Source organism: Monodelphis domestica, chromosome 1 (genome assembly GCF_027887165.1).
Source record: "Monodelphis domestica isolate mMonDom1 chromosome 1, mMonDom1.pri, whole genome shotgun sequence".
In the NCBI taxonomy this organism is placed as follows: domain Eukaryota; kingdom Metazoa; phylum Chordata; class Mammalia; order Didelphimorphia; family Didelphidae; genus Monodelphis; species Monodelphis domestica.
The window spans coordinates 507,026,582-507,048,973 of record NC_077227.1 but is presented as its reverse complement, the minus strand read 5'-3'; positions in this window follow the sequence as shown (position 1 = coordinate 507,048,973).

The window sequence follows — 22,392 nt, the reverse complement described above, 5'->3', positions numbered from 1 at the left end:
GCACTGATAAGAGTAGCTTAACATAGATTACCACAAACCTTCAATTTGTAAAAAATACAAACAAAAACACAGTATCTGCAAAGCACAATAAAGCAAAAAGCGCTAAAATGAGGTATGTCTGCTAGTACAAGAAATGCAAGCTATAACAAAAAGACAGAAAAAAGAAATTGACAGAATGAACAACAGCAAGGTGGGAATAAAATGATCATTTTTTGCTGAATTATTATGATGGTTTACTTAAACAACCATGGAGAGCCAACTAAAAAACTAATTTAAAGAATTAGTTCAGCAGAGTTGGGAGATAGAAAATTAAACCACAACAAATCAATTCATTCAGGAAGAGATAAAAAGAGTACTTTTTTTATTTAAAATTTAATTTTTAAATATTTAAAATTTAAAATAATGGGGGGAGGGGAGGGACACCTTGGTGGCTCAGTGGATAGAGAACCAGGCATAGAGACAGGAGGTCCTAGGTTCAAATTTGGCCTCAGACACTTCCCAACTGTGTGACCCTGGGCAAGTCACTTAACTCTCATTTCCTGTACACTGTATTGGTTCCAAGACAGAAGGTAAGGGGTTTTATTTTTTTTTTTAATTAAATTTAAAACAAATAAACAAATAAATAAATAAGATGGAAGGTAAGGGTTTTAAAAAATAAAATAACTATGGGTAGTTTGAAATATACCAGAATCTACCTCCCAAAACACACACAGAAATTACAGGTATACAAATTACAGAATACTTGTCATACAAATCTAGGTCTAAACAACTAGGGAAATATTAATGGCTCGTAGAAAAAATAACAAAATTCATTTGGAAGTACAAAAGGTAAAAAAATACAAATGGAATCAAGTGAAGAAAAATGGGGAGAAAGGGGGTCTAGCAGTGCAGAACTAAAACTATACTGCAATGCTTAATCTTTAAAACAATTGATGCTGGATAAGAAATAGAGGCCTATGTGCTCGAAAATGAAGGGATGCTCTTTGATTGGAGAATGGCTGAACAAACTGTGGTATATGATGGTGATGGAATACTATTGTGCTCAAAGGAATATTAAACTGGAGGAATTCCATGCGAACTGGAATGACCTCCAGGAAGTGATGCAGAGCGAGAGGAGCAGAACCAGGAGAACATTATACACAGAGACTGATACACTGTGGTACAATCGAATGTAATGGAATTCCCTACTAATAGCAATGCAATGATCCAGGTCAATTCTGAGGGACTTATGAGAAAGAAGCTATCCACATCTAGAGGAAGAACTGTGGGAGTATAAGCATAGAAGAAAAACAACTGCTTGATCACATGGGTCAATGGGGATATGATTGGGGATGTAGACTCTAAACGATCACCCTAGTACAAATATCAATAATATGGAAATACATCTGGATCAACGACACATGTAAAATCCAGTGGAATTGCTCATTGGCTACAGGAGGTGAGTGGGAGGAGGGGCGGGAAAGAACATGAATCATATAACCATGGAAAATTTTTCTTAATCAATTAAATAAAATTTAAAAAAAAGAAACGGAGGTTTGTCAGTAAAAGAAATTATTAGATTCGAAACACACTGAAGCAAAGGAACACAGTAGCCACTTTTGGTAAACCCAAAGATTCTAGACACTGGGGCAAGAACTTGCTACTCAACAAAAATTGTTGGAAAAACTAGAAAGAATTCTGGCAGAAAATTGTTATAAACCAATATTTTACATTGCTTTTCCAAAATGGCTCAAGATGGGTATATGATTTAGACATAAATGGTGACATTACAAGCAAATTTAGTGGAATGAGGAAGAAATTTATGGATAGGGGAAGAGTTCATGACCAAATAAGAGGCAAAGAAGTTGACAGGAAGTAAAATAAAAAATAATTTTGATTACATAAAATTAACAAGCTTTTACACAAACAAAACTAATGCAGCTAAACTGAAAAGCAGGAAAGTGAGGAAAAAAATTCCAGCAAATGTTTTTAATAAAGGTTTCATTTTTTAAAGATAAATAGAGAATTGAGTAAAATTTAGAAGAATAAATGCTATGCCCTCAGCTGATAAATGGACAATGGATATGAATAGATAGTTTTCAGATAAAGAAATCCAAACTATCCATAGGCTTATAGGTAAAATGCTCTAAATAACTAATTATTTGAGACATTAAAATTAAAGCAACTCTGACGTACCACCACCCCAAACTCATCAGACTGGCTAAGTTGACAAAAAAAAAAGAAAGCAAGAAAACAAACATGACAAATTCTGCAAAGGTTATGGGAAAAGAGGCACACAAATGTCAAATCAGTCCAAACTATAAACTAGTCTAACCCTTGTAGAACACAATTTGAAACTATAACCAAAAAAGCTATTAAAGCATGCATAGCCTTTGACCCAGTCATACCAGTACCAGAGTTATAGCCCAAAGAGATGGAAGAAAGAGGAAAAGGACCCATATGCATAAAAATATTTATAGCAGTTTTTTTGTGTGGTGATAAAGAATTAGAAACTGAGGGATACCATCAACTTGGAAATGATTGAACAAGTTATGATATAAATGTTATACAATTGTGTTATTTAAAAAAATGATGAAGGGGGGCAGCTGGGTAGCTCAGTGGATTGAGTCAGGCCTAGAGACAGGGAAGTCCTAGGTTCAAATCTGGCCTCAGACACTTCCCAGCTGTGTGACCCTGGGCAAGTCACTGAACCCCCATTGCCCAGTCCTTACCACTCTTCTGCCTTGGAACCAATACACATTATTGATTCCAAGATGGGAGGTAAGGGTTTAAAAAAATGATGAAAGGGATGGTTTCAAAGAAACCATGGAAGACTTGTATAAACAGATGCAAAGTAAAGAGAGCAGAACCAAGAGAATTTATAAAATAACAGAATTACGATAAATATAATCAACTTTGAAAGACTCAAGAACTCTGATCAACACATTTATCAACCATAATTCCAAAGGACTCATGATGAAATATGCTATCCACCTCCAAAGAGAGAACTGGCAGAGTTATAGGACAGATTGAAGATGAAGCATATTTTCTTCTCTTTCTCTCTTTCTCTCTCTCTCTCTCTCTCTCTCTCTCTCTCTCTCTCTCTCTCTCTCTCTCTCTCTCTCTCTCTCTCTCTCTCTTTCTCTGGTGGGAGGAAGCATGGCTAATGTAGGAATTTCTTTTGTATGTGTCATGGCTATATGGTCACCCTGAGCTTTTGTCTTACCACTGGATTTCAACAACTGGAAGAGAGAGTAAAGTTGATAACTGTACAACCCTGTCTCAATTACATCCAATTTATGCCTGAGTCAAAAGATATCACCAATGATGCCATTTTGTTGCTCTTCAAGTACAAAGGACAACAACCAAGCAATATATTTTTAATGGGTTTTGGTTTTTTCTCAAATAGGTTTGAGTAGAAAAGGGAAAGATCTCAAAATTGAAAATAAAAGTGAATTTTTAGAAAAAAAATTTTAAATATAAATCACCTCCTTCCCATGACAACTAAGTGAGCCTTTATGAGTAAACAGGTGTCAAAATAGGAATAAAACATACAGTATTTAATTTTTAAATACGATCTACCACATTAGCTAACCAATAACTTTTGGGAATCCAATTCTATCATTCAGTATGTTAACTCTCCCAACTTTGTGGCATCAACAAATCTGATAAGGTTCCTACCCATTGTCTACACTGACAGAATGTCTTGAAAACAGACATTTCATTTTTTGTTTCTGTGTCCCCAGATTAGCACTGTGGCTAGTACACAGTGAGCATTTACAGATTAAAAGTTAGAAGAGACCTGAGAGATCGTCTCATCCCTATAGAACAGAGGTCAAATGATTTGAGCAGGATGACACAACTAAAAAATGTCACAAGCAATATTTTAGCCCAAGTCTCTCATTCAATAAAGGCTATTTGATTGATCTATATACTCTCAGATAAGACACTGATAAAACTGCTTAACAGAGCACAGCTAAGGACAAGCTAGATGGTAGAGTAGATAAAAATTCATCTTACTCAGTTCAAATCTGGCCTCTAGACATTTAATAGCTGAGTGACCCTGGGAAAGTCACTTAACCTCATTTGCCTGTTTTCTCATCTGTAAAAAGAACTAGAGAAAGACATGGTGAACTATTCCAATATCTTTGCTAAGAAAACTCCAAATGGGGTCACAAAGAGTGGGCCACAACTGAAATGACTGAACAACAAAAGTACAAATGTTCCAAGTCTGAATAATACAGTCAAGGTACTTTAAGTCAACAAGAGAAAAAAAAATGTCTTTATATCAATCAAAATCCAATGAGGAGTGGGCTACGGTAAATAAGGCCCTTTGCCTTTGGGCTAGATTAAAGTGATTAGACTTAAAACCCAAACAAGGCAAGATTAAGAAACTAAGATTCTTCAGGCTTTTGTGATAGGCCTTGAAGTGGAGCTATACATTGACAGTTATTATCAAGAATAAATTACATTTCTATAGTTCTTAAGGTTTATATATGTGTTTTCCTCATAATAAGGATGTAGGGTAGGTAGTGCCAGTATCATCCCCATTTTTTTTCCCAGTAATTAATATGGGAAAGTCTCCAACTGTTGTGGAAACTTCTTCAGCTGAAGTCTCCTAAGGCACGGAGAAGTTGATTTGTCAATGCTCTCATCGCTAAGTATATGTCAGAGGTAGGACTAGAACCCAAAGTATTCCTAATTCCAAAGCCATCCATTATGCCACTCTCTCACTTCCATTTTGGAGATGAGCAACCTGAGGCCCAGAAAGGGAGGGGGCCCAAGCTCACACAGCTAATAAAATGGAACCTATAAGTCTAGGAACCATTTCTGAAACCCTGAATTGCCTGGAATAAGATGGTTTTGATTTTCCTAGAATTTTACGTAGCAACTAGTTTTTATCTTTCCCACTACAGCAGCAACTATAATAGTTACCCCAAACCCTGCCTGTTGTACTGTTTGAAGTGGGTCTCCTGCAATGTAAGAAGCCTGTGAAAAATAAACATTTTCTACCAGGGCTTGAATCCACAAGGGCCAAACATACATAAAACAGTCATTAAATTGTTTGGCTTCTTTGTAAAAATATTTTCTTTAAAAATTATAGTAAATGTGAAGAACCTCCTCTTTTGGTTTGTTTCTGATGTACTGTGGGGAAAATAAAGCTCTTGTTTCCAAATTCTTTGACACTGAACACATAAATATCCTCCCTTCTCCCCAAGCATCTGCGGTGAGGCAGGAGCTCATGGAACCTTAAGTGAAAAGATGTCCCTCAACTTTGGTCCAAGGAATTAAGGACATTAGAACCTATATGTGAGTTCCAGCCAGAGACACACAAAAGGAAAGGCTCAGTCTGGAAAGGTTTAGTCCAATAAAGGAGGTAATACAGTGTGGAGTTAAGGAAAGAGTGATCCCTTTGGGCTTCTGGAATGATCAGAGAGTATATAAAGCAAACATATATATGTCAACTTGAAATCTGGGCACCCTAAGTTTTACTCCTGTCCCTTGGGAAAATAAGGGGAGTCCCAGACTTTGTTTCAGTCTGAACAATAGACCTTAAAGTACTCAATGATCCCAGTTTAATGGGACTAGTAGACATAATCAAATGTTAAGTAACCCTTTCAGTCTTAGACGTTTCCCCCATTACATCAGAGACTTCTTTGTGCCCAAGAAGACCAACACCAGTGCAGGAACCATCATTTTAGTATCCACTGTAGAGGACCACTCCCAGATACCCCAGCCTCTGGCTACAGCCTCTTTCCTAAGCCTGCTTACAACCTGTAGGTGTATGTTGGATGTGCTTAATTCCCTAAAAGGTATAGAAGATCCAGATGTTCTATTATTCTTAGGAGAGTCATCTAAAGTGGTGATCCTTTCCGAGACACTGTCCCCAGAGCCCCCAGGGTTTGACTCTGTGTGGTATTTAGCCCTTGGCTCTGTTTGGTGGGGATATTTAAGGACCTGTCTCTTTCCTAATTAAAGATTTGGTTTCCGATGACTAATTTAGTAGGGATATATCAACTTGGGGTTCCCAGATTTCAAGTTGACATACATATATATATGTATATATATGTGTGTGTATGTGTGAGATATAGTGTTGACATATGTATGTATGTTTACCTATGCATAGATACATACAAGTGTTTTAAAGCAAACACGTAAATATTTGTTGTTTGGAAAAATACAAAATTTAAGGCTAACCAGAGCTTGAACAGACTTTTTCAATACTTCAAAAGATATAATTTCATCACTGGGATGATTACTCCCACCATGACACATCACTCAAATGAGGGATGTAAGTGCTGACTCTCAGCACTGGTCAATAGTTTCCTGAGTTATGGCCAAAATAATAATTGCTAGCATTTATAATGCACTTTAAGTTTTGCAAAGGGCTTTCTTTACAAGACATCTCATTTTATCCTCATCACAACCCATGAAATTAAGTGCTATTATCTTCATTTTACAAAAGAGACAGACAAGAGCATGGTAACTAACAAGGTTATATTGTTGTTCAGTCATATCGGATTTTTCATGACCCATCTGGGTTTTTCTTGGTTAAGATGCTTGTGTGCCATTTCCTTCTCCAGCTCATTTTACAGATGAGGAAACTGAGGCAAACAGGGTTAAGTGACTTGCCCAGGATCACATACATTGGTAGTTAAGTATCTAAAGCCAGATTTGAACTCATAAAGATAAGTTTTCCTGATTCCTAGTCCAGTGCTCTATCCATTGTCCCACTTAGCTTCCCCACAATTGGCATTGACATAGCACTTTGAAAGTTTACAAATGTTTTCTATATATTACCTCAACTGAGCCTCAGAACCCCCTAGGAACAGTGTTTCTCCTAGATCAATTAAAGGGTGTCTTGGTACGATTCTCAGGATTCTTTGTCTGCCCAGGCCACCAGATGGCAATCAAAGTTCACCATGCCATCTCACTTCCCATTAAGTGCATGAGTGTAAAGTACTCAACTTTCCAAAGGTCTTCCCCCCAGGCCTTTCCCTTCTAGTTCTCCAGAACTCCATATTGAAATCTTAGGCTATGGAATAATATTAATAATTCATAATTCTCTTAGCTCATGCCCCAAAGTAATTTAGATCTCAACTTCTTCTCTGCTCAGAATACTCTCAAAAAATTCACTCTGCATTTAACCACAATGAAAACTAAGAGTGTGACAACACTGCCATAGGCGCTAAAGTATGAATTTTTAGACCCCTCCCAATCTGAGCTTTTCCCCTGAATTTCCACAGTGAGGAAGATGCTCTCAAAGATGGTTCTACCAAATACTTGAGGTCTCAAAGACTTAGGGCAAACAGGGATCCATCTTCAACTCATGCTGCCTCATGGAATGGCTGGTAGAGATTCTGACCTTACCTCTTTGTCCAGCAGCCAGGGGACAGGAGTGATCTCATACTTCAGATTCAATCCCTTTTCAATTCCCCCATAGCCTTGGCTTGGTTCTCTGTATTTCTTTCTAGGGTATAAAGCAGACAGGAACTGCAAGCCCAAGAATGAAGGTTCTTGGGACTTCCATGGGCTGTTGTATCTGGGAAACTCTACTCCTAATTCCCTAACTCATAGACACCAGGAAGAACCAACAAAAATAAGACCAGCAAAAAAAAGTTTCTCTTTTTTGTTGTTGTTAAAAGGACTCACTAGGGGGCAACTGGGTGGCTTGGTAGACTAAGACCCAGGTCCAAAGATGAGAGGTACTGGGTTTAAATCGAGCCTCAGACACTTCCTAGCTTTAAGACTGGGCAAATCACTTCACTCCCATTGCCTCACCCTTACCACTTTGGTACCAATATACAGTCTTAATTCTAAAATGGAAGATAAGGTTTTTAAAAAAGAACAGAACAGAACTCACCAAATGACTGAGCTTTTCAACCTCTAGCCAGCTGTCTTAAAGGTGGTTCCTCTTCCCCCAGTGTTCTTTTAGCAGCTGCAGATGAGAAGAAATATAGGAGGAAAGAAGCACCCACTGTACCCAAGAAAGTTGCCTTCGCAAATGTTTCTTACCTACCTCCACAGACCCCAGAAAAAAACAGGATCGATGGGTCTAAGAAATTTTCTTCCGGAGCTTGACTTTATCAGAAGTCTGATCTATAGCTAACTCTAAAGGCTATGGACATGGAGCAGCTAGATGGCAATGGATAAGAGTACTGGACCTGGAGTCTGGAAGACCAGAGTTCAAATCCAGCCTCAGATACTTAGAAACAAGTCACTTAACTCTGTTTGCCTCAGTTTCATTACAGTATCTTTGCCAATAAGACCCCAAATGGAGTCACAAAGAGTCAGACATGACTGAAATAAATGACCCAGCAAATGTGTGGATATAGCTGTGAAGGCACGAGGTAGTGGGAGCACACCTTTGCTTCTAAAATGTCCTAAATTGACATGTATTAAGTATAAAGTGCGGAGTTAGATGGGCTTCTGAGTTTGTTTACATACACTGCAGCCAGATCAGGAAAATGCTCAGGTTAATAGGCCAGCTATTAAACTCCAGAAGGCTGAAGCCTTCTCCCCGAGAGCTGAAGGCAAACCCCTCTCTAGTTTCAAGCCTTCAAACCTCAGACCATCTTTTGTAGCCCATGCCTCACTACAGCAATAGGCTTCAAGAGCAATCTTTGGGAAGTGGGCCCATTTGCTTTTGTTTTCTATTTTAAACATTGGATTACTAGCTCATTTAAAAAACAAACCCTAGGGATCCCAGTTCACCAGGAGCCTATTAAGATTTCACTCAGGGGAACAGGCTTTTAAATAACTACTCCAAATGAAGTCATAAACATAAGTCCTTTAGAGGCAAAAAGGAGTGACTGGTTAGTGTAGTTCAGTGGAAAAGGCTTTGGACCAGGAATTGAAGGCTTGGGTCTAATCCAAGCCTTCACACAGTATCTGCAACTCCTCGACAAGTCTCTCAGCCTGTCTGAGCTCAGTTTCTACCTTCTGTCAAAAAGAAGGAATATTTTTTTTACACGGCCTACTTCCCCAGGAAATTTCAAGAAAGTTTTGAGGGGCAAAGAAATAGTTTCTACTGGATTTAAATCTGGTCTCAGATACTTTATAACTGTGTAACCCTGGGCAAGTCACTTAACCATGATTGCCTAGCCCTTGTTTTTCTCTCTTAGGACTGCTACTAAGCAGAAAGTAAAAGTTTAAAAAAATTGGTTTGTAATTGAAAAGTCCATATGAAAGTTAGCTTTTATAATGATCTACCTCACCAGAGGAAACAGAGGTGAAGGCCCCAGTGAATACAGGAGGCTGCTTTGGCACCCAGAAGACCTTGTTTCAAGTGCTGACTTCTCACTCTTTAACTAGTGGATAAATCTCTCAAAGCCTCAGGCAATCCCCAAAGTTTCTGAGTTCTGGGTAAAGGTTGATGAGGGAGAGGGAGTTCCCCAGGCAGATAAAATCACAGGTTAGTCTTACCCACCCCACCCCTCACTAGAATGTTTCAAGTACAGTGCTAGGTGCCTAGAAAATCAAAACAAAAAATGACTCATTCTTTTTGTTCCCTAGGCAAAGAGAAGCCTAATTAGGGGGAGTAGTAGAGGGAGTTTCCCCACTGGGAGTTCCCTAAGCCATAGAACTCACAGGTCTGGACAAAAAACACCACCACCACAAAGAGAATGGGGAATTTTCATCCAGAAATTTATCTAAATCCTTCTTGGAAAGGCTGAATTCTTTTCTCACTCACTCCCCCCACCTCCCACTCCCCCATACTTCCATCTGAGCCTCAACCAGTAATTATGGACCTTAGGCCATTTTTAGACACAATAAATTTAGTGATTGGGGTTGAGAGTGGGGTTTTGCTGAGGGTGGGGGTTGTGAGGAAATATAAAGAAACATACCTCATATCACTGGACAGACCTTGGGGCACCAGGAAGTCATTCTTTAGGAGGCTGGTGGGTTAGTATGCAGGTGGGTTTGTATTGGAAGAAACAGAAACAGGCTTGACCAATAGGAACAGAGTAGGAGTTGGGGTGGGTGGGGTGGGTGGGGTGAGGGGAAAAAAACAACTCCTATTTTTAACTAATTATTCTTGCTAACTAGGAACTAGATTCCTTCCCCCTTTCTAGCTTCTGAAGAAACCCAAGAGAATTCTAAATTTTCTTGTGCAGGAGCAGGGCCCCCCTAATTGGGTTCTCTTCTCTCTCTTCTCTTCCCCACTGTGCACTTTAATTTTAAAGTGTTCTCTGTAGAAAGGCAGCATGAGATCCTGGGAAAACAAGACATATCTTGCCTTCTTACCAAGCCAGTATCTCTAACCTTGCTTCCCTGACCTGGCCTAATAATTTCGTCAGGGTGAGGAGTTAGGAAAGATTTGAGTGGAGTTGCCTTCAGAAAACCTTTTGGAAGACACTTTGGGGTAACTGAATTGAAATTAGTTCAGTTGAGACAGGGAAGCTGAAGTAGAAATATTCTAAAGAAAAAAGGAAAAGGGAATCTGAGCACTCTTAAGAGCTGGTTAATGTTGGTTGAGTAATTAATTGTTTGGTTCTTTTTTCAGAATCCAGTACTTTTTGGCATAGTCCCAGAATGCTTTTCTGCCAGTCATTTATTATGCATTTATTTTATTTTTATTCCAAATAGTTACCAAACCAAACCAAACAAGCATTTCCATATGTAAAGAAAAAGAAGATATTAACATAAATGAGATCAAATTTCCTAAAGCTTGCTTTTCTTCATATCTACATAATAGATCCCATCTATTGCTCCCCACAATACACAGGATATGGTCAGGGAGTACATATTCATCTAAACTAAATCTTTCATGGTTTATCTTTCTGTTCACTTTCCAGAAGTAACATTCTCAATTTATTCTTCCAGTATTAGTCCTGTGGCTATGTAGAATGTTCTCCTGGTTCTGTTGGGTTCACTGTATCAGTTCATGTAGGTCTTTTCAGGCTTTTCTGAAATCATCCTGCTTATTTCTTACAGCACAATAGTATTCCATTACAATTTGTTCAGGCATTCCCTAATTGATGGGCATCCCCTCAGTTTCTAATTCTCTGCCACCAGAAAAAGAACAGCTATAAATATTTTGGAACATATGGGTTCTTTTCCTCTTTCCCTGATCTCCTTGGGTATATACACAGTTTTATAACTCTCTGGGTATAATTCCAAATTGCTCCCCAAAAAGATTGGATCAGTTCAAGTTCCTATTATGCATTAAGCACCTATGAGTTCCAGGAACTATACCAAGTGCTAGAGATACAAAAAAATGCAAGACAGTCCCTACTCTTAAGGAACTTATTGGAACAACTATGTAGCAAGATACAGATTGGATAGATAAATTGGAGATAATTAACAAGGGTAAGGCTAGCTTTAAGAGGGATTGGGAAAGGCTTTATCTAAGAGGTAGGATTTTAGCAGGGATATAAGGAGAGAAAATAGAGATGGAGGAAGGAGAAAAGCTCAGGCCTGGAAAAATACATCAGGAGATATAGAGCCCTGTGGGGGAGGGCTAGCAAGGATGCCACTGTCACTGGATTGGGAGGAGAGGAGAATAATGTGCAAGAAGACCAGAAAGATAGGAAGGGAACAAGTTATAAAGAGCTCTGAATGCCAAACAGGATTTTTTCCTTTGGTCCTAGAAATGATAGGAAACCCTTGGAATTTATTGACTACAGGAACAGACGTAAATTTTTTGCAAGAATGATTTTTGAGCTGAGAGGAGGATGTATTGGAATGGAGACTGGAGGTCAGGAGATCAAACAGCAGACTATTGCAATGGTCTGGGCATAAGTTGGAGAACCTGCACCAGGGTGGTGGCAGCATTAGAGGACAAGGAATATATATGAGAGAGAGATGTTACAATGGATAAGACTCAGACACTGAATGTTGGGGGGCGAGGGATAGTGAGGAGTCTAGGATAACACTTAAAGATGAAAACCAGAGTAAATGGTTTCAGAAGAGGGAGGATTTCTGGTGAAAGATCATAAATTCAGATTTATACATGTTAGTTGTTTTTTTGGGTTTTTTTTAACCCTTACCTTCCATCTTAGAATCAATACTGAATATTGGTCCCACGGAAGAAAAGCAGTAAGGGCTTGGCAATGGGGGTTAAGTGTCTGAGGCCTGATTTGAACACAGGACCTCCCATCTCCAGGTCTGACTTTTTCCACTGAACCACCTAGATGCCCCCTACATATTGAATTTAAGATGTCCGTGGGACATGCAGTTTTAAATATTTGATAAACAGCAGGAATTCTAAAGGTTAGAAGGAAGTTAAGACTAGATAAAGATATCTGAGAAATCATGAGTACAGAGATGATTACTGAAAGGGAGAGGGTGCAAGATAGAGCCTTGGGGACGCCCGATATTAGTACGTATAGCCTGGATGATCTTTGGAAACTTTGAAGAGGGCAGTTTCAGTGGTTGTGAAGTAAAGGGAAAAGGGCACAGGACCTCCAACCCATCTGATAAACACATCCTCCAGCTCTGCTGCCCAGTTGCAAACATTTCAGCAGATAGCTGACCGTAGGGTGTTTCAGGACTGTTGCAGCTTTTCAGAGAAATAACTAGCCATAAAGTGCTCTAGGGTTTAAAGTAAAGGTTCAGTAATATTGTGAGGTCTATATGTAGGGACCCAGCTCTGGGAGGACGGAACTGCTTGGCTGAGCTTTCCCCTAGCATGCTAGTGATAGTGTGCTAGTAATAAAGGCTTTCCCTTGCTTGAATTGCATTGTCTTCGTGTGCTCCTTGGGTGGTCTGCAACTCTTGGACCCTCACAGTTGGAAGCCAAAGTGTAGAGGTTAAGAGAGTAAGAAGAAAAGAAGTGTAAGCATTGATGGTAGAGGGCTTCTCAAAGGATAAGAGAGATATGGGATGATAGATCACCAAGTAGGGGTAGATGGGTCAAGTGAAGGTTTTCTTTTTCTTTTTTTTTTAAACCCTTACCTTCCATCTTGGAGTCAATACTGTGAATTGGCTCCAAGGCAGAAGAGTGGTAAGGGCTAGGCAATGGGGGTCAAGTGACTTGCCCAGGGTCTCACAGCTGGGAAGGGTCTGAGGGCACATTTGAACCCAGGACCTCCCCTCTCTAGGCCTGGCTCTCAATCCACTGAGCTACCCAGCTGCCCCCACAAGTGAAAGTTTTCTAAGGATGTGGGAGACATAGGTATGTCTGTAGGAAGCAGAGTAGAAGCTAGTAGAGAAGGATAAGTGAAAGAGATTACTTGTGTTAGGAGATGGGTTTGCCTTGGCAAGGAGAAGTGTTACCTCTTCAGGTACAATAATTATGAAGACAGAGAGAGTGGCAATAGGCATATAAGTGATGTGAGATGAGGAATTGGGGAGAATTCTCTGGGAATTTAATTTTTTTTAATGAAACAAGCAGGGAGTTGTGTGACCCTGGGCAAGTCACTTGAACCCCATTGCCTAGCCCTTACCACTCTTCTGCCTTGGAGCCAGTACTGGCTCCAAGACAGAAGGTAAGGGCTTAAAAAAAGAAAGAAGCATGAGGAGGAGCAGTGAGGTGGCACAGTAGGTTGTGTGCCAAGCCTAGAGTTGGGAGGACCTAGGTTCAAATTTGACCTCAGACACTTGTCAGCTGAGTGACTCAGGGCAAGTCACTCAACATTAATTGCCAAACCCTTACTGTTCTGTTTTAAAAGTGATACTTAGTAATGCTTCCAAGACAGAAGGAAAAGTTAAAAAAAAAAAGAAACATAAAGCAAAGTTCTCAGCTGAGGGGGAACAAAAAAAGGAAAGCCAATAGGAGGAGTGAAAAGCCACTGGTGAATGAAATAGTCAATTAGGGAGGCCCAAAAGAATTTTTTTGCTGCAGTGAGAACCCAGTTGAAATTATGCCACTTCAATTTGCAGTGGATCAGTGTGTTTTCTCTCCAATTTTGGAGGTCATTTAGTTCAAAAGGAAAAAAAAATATGTCCAGGACTGCAGCATAATGAACACAGTATCTCTTTATGTCAAACAACAGTGAAGGAGGTCATAGGGTCCACTGGCATGTGAGTGGCTCGAGATGAGGCTTTGAGAAGCGGAATGGGAATGGCCAGCTCAGTGGAGCCAAGATCAATGGGCATACAGGAAGTGTTCGGGAAATGATTGATCTCATTGAGCCTAGACTGGACCAAAGCATCCAGGCAGCTCACAGGCATTTACTGAGGACCTACTACATCACCAGTCACTCTGCAAGGCCTGGTAATACAAAGACCAAACTGAGACAGTCCCTGCCCTCCATGAGCTTACGTTCTAAGGAAGGACACAACATGTTTACAGATAAGAAAGACCAGGAAAGGCACAAAATAAAGGTGGTGATTGGTAGAAGAACATTAACAAGTGGGAACATTAAGAAAGAACCTCATAAAGGGTCAGAACCTTGAAAGGAAGCCGGGGTTCCAAAAGGGAAAGATGAGAAGAGAGACAGAGAGAACATTTGGGGGAGAGGGAGGAGAATAGCTTTTGCAAAGGCCACAGAAGCAGGAAATGAAATATCTGGTCCAGAGAACAGCAAACAAACCAGTTTGGCTGAGGCACTGGGTAATCCATCTGGAAAGAAAGTCTGGGGCCAGATTGTCAAAAAGAGAAGAATTCCTGTTTTGTTGCAGAGGCCACAGAGCTTCTACCTCCAGTCTTGGCCAAAGTGAGTCAGTCAATAACCATTTATTAAGTGCCTACTATATTTGAGGTAAATTCTGGGGATACAAGGAAGGGCATAAGACAGTTTCTGCTCCTAAGGAGCTCACAATCTAAAAGGGGATATTGTGATTGAAATTAAGGTAAACTGAGGCAACAAAGTTTCATTGAGGTCCAATTTATTGCCAAGACCAGCAGTTACCAACAAATGGGTTCTTTGGCTTAGATTTTCTCAGGTAGGAAGAAAAGCAAATAGGCTATATACAGGAAAAATATTGGAAAAGTCTCCCTCTGCAGCTATGCTGGCCCAACTTGTAAATAGTTTGCACCTACTTCTATCGTCACTTTCTAGGTCATAGAGCTACAGCTAAAGAAGAATTTAAATGTTATTTGCTCCAACTCCTAATTTTAAAGAAGAAGAAATGGGTCCATAGAAGCAGCTAATGATTTATCCAATGATAGATGGTAGCATTTGAACCTAGGTCCTCAGATTCCGAATCTTCTTTCTAGGACTCAATCCTGTAGCTCACAGTACATAGAGCAGGGGGATAAGATTCAAACACAGATCAGATAAGATAATATTTAAAATATAAATGTACCAGAGAGGTACAAAACAAAGTAAGGAATGGGGTATCAGGGAAGACTCTTTGTCAGAAATGGTAGAAAGAAAGAAAACGGTTAAGTTCCCATTATGTACCAGGCATTATGCTAAGCACTTTATAATATAAATATGATTTCATTTCATCCTCATAACAGCTCTGGGAGGTAGGCTCTACTATCCTCATTTTATAGTTGAGGAAACTGGGGCAGTCCGAGGTTAAGTGACTTGTCCAGAGTCAGACAGCTAGGTAGGATTTGAACTCTGGTCTTCTTGACTCCAGGCTCAGCACTCTTAAATTAGCAAACTAGATTTAAATGGCTTGCCCACTATCACAGCTATTAAGTGTCTAATGTCAGATTTAAACTAAAGAAGGTGAGTCTTCCAGACTCCAGGCCTGGTACTCTATCCATGGCACCACCTAGCTTCCATCTGATACTTACATGAACTTTAAAGAAGAGAAAGACTTCACCATAAGTCCACTCTTGATTATTGATTCAGCATAGACAGACTCAAGAACTCAAGAACATCCATTTAGTTTTACTCTCAGAGAACCATAGGTTAGCAAAAACTGAAAAATAGTTAAAGAACAGCTAATCTCTCTGGTCAAACTCAAACAAAAAGGTATTGCTTCAGATTGAATGTTGATTTAGAAAACCACAAATTAACATTATCTATGTTGCATTGTATTTTTATTTATTTTGTTAAACATTTCCCCATTATATTTTAATCTGATTGGGTTCTACCCTACAGATTTATAGATGATGGGCGTTGAGTTTGATACCTCTGATAATCTTACTACTGTCTTTCCTAGATGAGGAAACTGAGGCTTTGAGAGAGAAACTGTATCTAGAAGGGCAGAGACTGCTTCACTTTTTGTCTTTGTAATTCCAACAGTTTAGCCTGGTGCCTGATAAACAGTTGATAGTAAATTTGTTGTTGTTCAGTCCTTTCTGATCCTGACTGACTCTTTGTAACCCCATTCAGGAGTTTCCTTCCTCCTTCCCTTCCTTCCTTCCTTCCCTCACTTTACCTTCTGTCTGAAAATCAATAATAGGTGTTGGTTCCAAGGCAGAAGAGAGGTAAAGGTTAAATTCAGTTAAATGACTTGCCTAGGGCCAAACAGCTAGGAAGTGTCCATCTAGCTACCCCAATTCGGGGCTTTTCTTAGCAAAAATACTGGCAAGGTTTTCCATTTCCATCTCCAACTCTTTTGTCAGGTAAGGAAACTAAGGCAAACAGGGTTAAGTGACTTGCCCAGGGTCACACAGCTAGTAAAGCTAGATTTTGAACTCAGGAAGATAAGATGAGCCTTCCTTATTCCAGGCCTGACACTCTTTTAACATTGATTAATCACCTACTTTGTGCCAGGCATTGCTCTAAGCACTGGTGATATAAATGGTTAGGGGGTAGGGGAGGAAAAAAGGGAAGAAAAATAGTCCCTGCCCTCCTAGAGCTTGCAATCAATCTAATCACAGTTTGTGATCTTTGATTAACAGATAATAGAGTGGGACTGAATTGAATTGCTCAAGTTCCTATACTTAGTTGGCAGCAGAGCTGGGATTTGATCTTGTCTTCCATTGTTTTCATCCTACACTACCTCTTGTCTTTCCTTAGCCTTGTTTGGAGCACCTCACTGAGCTTTTTGCTACCTAATATTCTATGACGTCTTGAGCCTGCAGGGCTGAACTCAACATACACTGCTTCCTTTCTCCTTAAATATACTTTTCTCTGTACAGGATGTTCCGAGAAGAGGCCAGGGAGCTGGAACATTGTGGCTGGCTAACTTTAGTTTTCTATTTTCAGCCTGTATTTGTTCCATGGGCAGGTCACCCACAGAAAAAATAGCCTTCCTTTCAGGTTTAAGTAGGATATTAAGTCTTCATGAAGTCTCAAGTTTTTTTTCTTCTTTTTAACCTTTAACTTCTGACTTAGAATCAATACTCTGTATTGTTTCCAAGGCAGCAGAAAAGCTGAAGGGTTAGGAAACGGAGATTAAGTGACTTGTCCAAGGTCATACAACTTAGACATGTCTTGAGGTTCAATTTGAAGCTGGGACCTCCCATCTCTAGATCTGGCTCTCAATCCACTGAGCCACCCACTTGCCCATGAAGCCTCAAGAATTAATCCAAGCAATGCAAGATTGTAGGAATACAAAATGGAGAGTTCCTGCTCTCACAGAGCTCACATGTGTTGACTTGGAAAATACACAGAACTAATAAATAGTCAGAAAAGTCACTCTTTAATCAAGGAAAAGGGGTTCAGTGCAAAACTAGACCTCCACACAGGGTGTTCACTAACACCCACTCAGAGTCCAAGGATTGAACTCTGGATGCTCTGGACACTGACCCCTGGGAGAGTCAACTGCGCTAGATTGACAACTCCAAGGAACAAAAGAATTTGAGGAACTTATATACCTTTGGGGAAACTGAGGGACAAGGAAATATGATTGATTGACATTATCGTGGTTACAAGGAAATGGGAGTGTTCAAACTATACTTACAGAATACAGTCAAGCTTGGGAAAAGAATCCTAGCTAGAGGCTAGGGTGTAAGAGAAGGGGCTGTTTATAATGGATACTAAATGGTCCCTGCCTTGGTGGGGGTCTTCTTGGGAACGGTTCTCTGATACAATAGGGGCCATTTTTCAGTCTGAAACTGCTAGACTGAGATTCCCTTCAGGGTGGGTTCTCACAGGAACAGGAACAAGTGTAAGCTTTGGAGTCTCCAACTTACAAACTAGTTCTAAAACTTGGGGTTCATCAGATCTTACTAGGCTACAAGTTTGGGGTTTCTAGATTCTATGTTGACACATTGTACAAGAATAGCAATGGCCATCCTCAACTCCAAAAGCCTGATGAATGAATAGATTCCCAACTGTACCAATCTTGTGTACTACTTTTTGGAGAAGTGACTATGAATTCAAAAGCTCTGAAAGAGGACCCAAGTTCAAGGACTGACTTGTAGCCTCAGATTGTAGCTACCCAGGAAGCCTGGTACCATGCCAAAAGCTCTGAAATTCTGCTACCGCTTAACTTTTTGAACTTGAGCAAATCATTTTTCAACCTCTCTCTGCCTCGGTTTCCTAATCTTCAAAGAAGAGAGAGAGTTGGACTAGATGACCCTGAGGGCCGGTTCCAGTTCTAGACCAACGATCTCATGATTTCTAATCTAATAATCTTTAATTGTTTAGGACTCATCTGAGCATTCATTCAACACAGTAAATGCCAACAATTACTGAGTCTAGTTTACAGCTTCAGCATTAGGCACAGGAGGAAATGCCAAGACAAACAAACAAGACATTGCCCCTGGCTTCGTAGTCTCCAGGCTAGTCAGAGACCGACCGTAAAACATGTACACAGGTAGCTGTAATGCAAATTCAAATATGATGAATGTAGAAAAGGTACATAATTTGCTCAAATACCAGGCAGCAGTGAAATCACTTTCAGTGTTAGAAAGGAATGTGGATCAGAGAAGGCTTTGGGAAGAAAGCTTTTGAGTTGACCCTTAAAAAAATGGTGGTATCTCTTTGGGGGCTCTCCACCACATCCTTTTCTACATATTCATATCCTTCTCACTGCCTTAGTTCTCCAACTAAGACCTCAGAGAGCCCCAGAGAAAGGATATGTCATGGCAGCTCTGTGGCTCAGTAAATTGAGAGCCAGACTTAGAGATGGGAGGTCTTGGATTCAAATTTGACCTCATATATTTCTTGGGCAAGTCACTTAATCCCAATTCCCTAACCTGTACAGCTCTTCTGCCTTAAAACCAACACAGTATGGATTCTAAGAAGGAAGATAAAGGTTAAAAAAAAAGATGGTGGCAGCTGGGTGGTTCAGTGGATTGAGAGCCAGGCCCAGAGATGGGAGGTCCTGGGTTCAAATTTGACCTCAGATACTTCCTAAATGTGTGACCCTGGGCAAGTCATTTAACTCCCATTGCCTAGCCCTTACAGCTCTTCTGCCTTGGAACCAATATACAGTATTGATTCTAAGATGGAAGGTAAGGGTTTAAAAAAAATGATAAAGGATATGTCACTGATTTCACTGTAGGATTTGAATATCTCTAATACTTATGAATTATATATAACCTTATACAAGCTACTTTTAAAAGAAATTCTCTGTGCCTCAATTTCCTAATCTATAAAATGGAGATAATATTAAACTCACTCGGACTATGGTGGGAAATGTTTTTTGTAAACTGTAGAAAACATCACAGAATCCCAAGCTATATAATGTAGATTGCAACTCCTGACCTAGATAAGTCCTAGGGAGTAGGTGAAGCAAGGAGAAATTATATGACTTACTAACCCCATAAACTTTTGTTGTTGTTAATAGCCCTCACCTTCTGTCTTTGAGCAGCAAGGGCTAGGCAACTGAGGTTAAGGGACTTGCCCAGAGTCACAAAGGTAGGAAGTGTTGGCTCTCTACCTCCTGTGCTACCTAACTGCACTGACTCCATAAAGTTTATGGCATAAACAATGCTTGAAACAAAGACTGAGTTGTGGTTACCAGAATTATTGTTATCATTATCATCATCATCATCACTACTTTTAGCTCCTTCTTGTAATGAAGAGAAAGCAATAAACCAAAAAGTTCACTAGGTTGCCCAAGTTACATATTAAATAAAGTCAGTGGCAGAGTTAGAAGAGAACCCCAAATTTCTAGATTCAGAGTCACTGCTATTTCCACTAGTGTGGATTTGATCTCAAAACAAACAAAAAACCTGATTTCATTCTTGGCTCACCATATGATGTAACAAATATATTTTTTAATTGATTAAACCCTTCCCTTCTTTCTTAGAATTAATACTGTGTATTGGTTCCAAGGCAGAAGAGCAATAAGAACTAGGCAATGGGGGTTAAGTGACTTGCCCAGGGCCACACAGAAAGTATCTGAGGTTGGATTTGAACCCAAGACCTCCTATCTCTGGGTCTGGCTCTCAATCCACTGGGCCACCCAGCTGCCTCATAAATTCATAGTTTTAAAAAATAAGCTGACCACTTCCAGCTAGAAGTCTGACCAGACAAATGAAGCTATTCAGGCATCAACAGTCTTCCTATCTGTAAAATGAAAGGATTAGATTAGATGATCTTTGACATACTTTAAATTTTATAATACTTTAAAGGGGGAAGAATATTTTAAATTTCAATTCTTGGAAAGAATGACCCCTTTCTTTTAAGGCCCATGCTGTTAAAAGACATTATGAATAGATAAGTATATTACTTTTATCATACATGGGTTTAAAAAGTCATTCAAGATTCAAGATAGGGAGTAGCTGGGTGATTCAGTGGATTGAGAGTCAGGCCCAGAGATGGCAGGTCCTGAGTTCAAAAATGACCTCAGACACTTCCTAGCTGTGTGACCCTGGGCAAGTCACGTAACCCCTATTACCTACCCTTTACCAAAGGGCTTTTGAAAAAAGATTCAATATAGCAGAAACTTTAGGGGCACTTGGATTTCCTTGGCAAAAACTAGGAGAGCTTTTGATTTTGGAATATTTTTTCATGGTTACATGATTCATGATTCCTTCCCAACCTCTTTCACCCCAACCTGGAGCTGACAAACATTTCCACTGTATTATATTGTTCAAAACCTATTTCCATGTTATTCATATTTGCAGTAGTGATCTTTTAACTTTAAAATCCTAATCATATTTCTATCAAACTATGTCATCGACCCTATGTTTTTCTTCTGTGTTTCCACTCCCACAGTTCTTTCTCTGGATGTGGATAGTGTTTTTTCTCATAAGTTCCTCTGGATTGTCCAGGATCATTGCATTGCTGCTAGTAGGGAAATCCATTACATTCAATTGTACCACAGTGTATCAGTCTCTGTGTAAATTGTTTTCCTGGTTTTGCTCCTCTCGCTCTGCATCACTTCCTGGAGGTTGTTCCAGTTCCCATGGAATTCCTCCACTTTATTATTCCTTTGAGCACAATGAAATCAGGTTTTTTGTTTGTTTTGAGATCAAATCCACACTAGTGGAAATAGCAGTGACTCTGAATCTAGAAATTTGGGGTTCTCTTCTAACTCTGCCACTGACTTTATTTAATATGTATCCATCACCAACAGACACCACAATTAATTCAGCCATTCCCCAATTGAAGGGCATCCCCTCATTTTCCAATTTTTTGTCACCACAAAGAGTGCAGTCATGTGTATTTTTGTACAAGTCTTTCCCCCTATTATCTCTTTGGAGTACAAGCCCAACAGTAGTATGGTTGGGTCAAAAGGTAGGCAGTCTTTTTAAAGCCCTCCATGCAAAATTCCAAATTGCCCTCCAGAATGGATGGACAATTCACAATTCCACCAGCAATGTATTAGTGCTAAGAGAGATTTTGAACCCCTTAATGAAACTTTTTTCCAAATTCAGATATAGTCCATCATTTTATGCCAATTTAAACTTCAATGTTTTCATGAAGATGAGACAAAAGATGCCCTCCCTTCTACTATTGTTGGCGAGTTCCTCTTAGAACTTCCATTTCCTTAAGAGATTGGGCTAGCCTGCCTTCATTCCCTCTTGGCCTTGTTTTTATATTTTTGCATTTCAAAATCTTGCCTCTTACAACTGTCTCATCCTGGAACTTCTCTAAGTGCCTTATGACCACCTAGACTTTGAACATGGTACCTAATAATTTCTGTGGCCTTCTCTCCCTAGAATATTCTTGTTCAAGGCCCACCTTTCTCCCCTTAGGTGTGTCTTTCTGGGAACTTCTCTTTTGTTAAGGAACCAGACTAGCTACTTTAATTCTCCTCTTCAATCTTCCTCTCTCCTAACCGTCCCTACTCCAAGTCACATTCTCCCTCAGCCACCTTACAGCTTTTGAGTTCTCTTTTTTCTTCTCTTATTAGAATATAGTCTCCTTGAGGGCAAAAACTATGCTTTTTTTTTTTTGCTTGTATTTATATACTCAGTACTTGGGGCATAAAAGCATTTAACAAATGCTTGTTTTCTACCTCCTTTCTATTGTTCCTTCCCTCCTTTTGTATTTCCATCCTTTTTCCCTCCCTCTCCCAGGGTTTCAGTTTTTCCAGCTGTAAGATCTAGGTCCCTGCTAGCTCTGAATTTCTATGATCTAAAGCCCTTTGCAATTCTGACATTCTGTGTTCTTTGACTATCTTTAGGAGGTTGACTGGGGAATTCCATGATCAACTCTATGAGCTATCAACTTGGAAAAACAGAACCACTAAAGCAGTTATAAAGAACAAGTCTTTAAG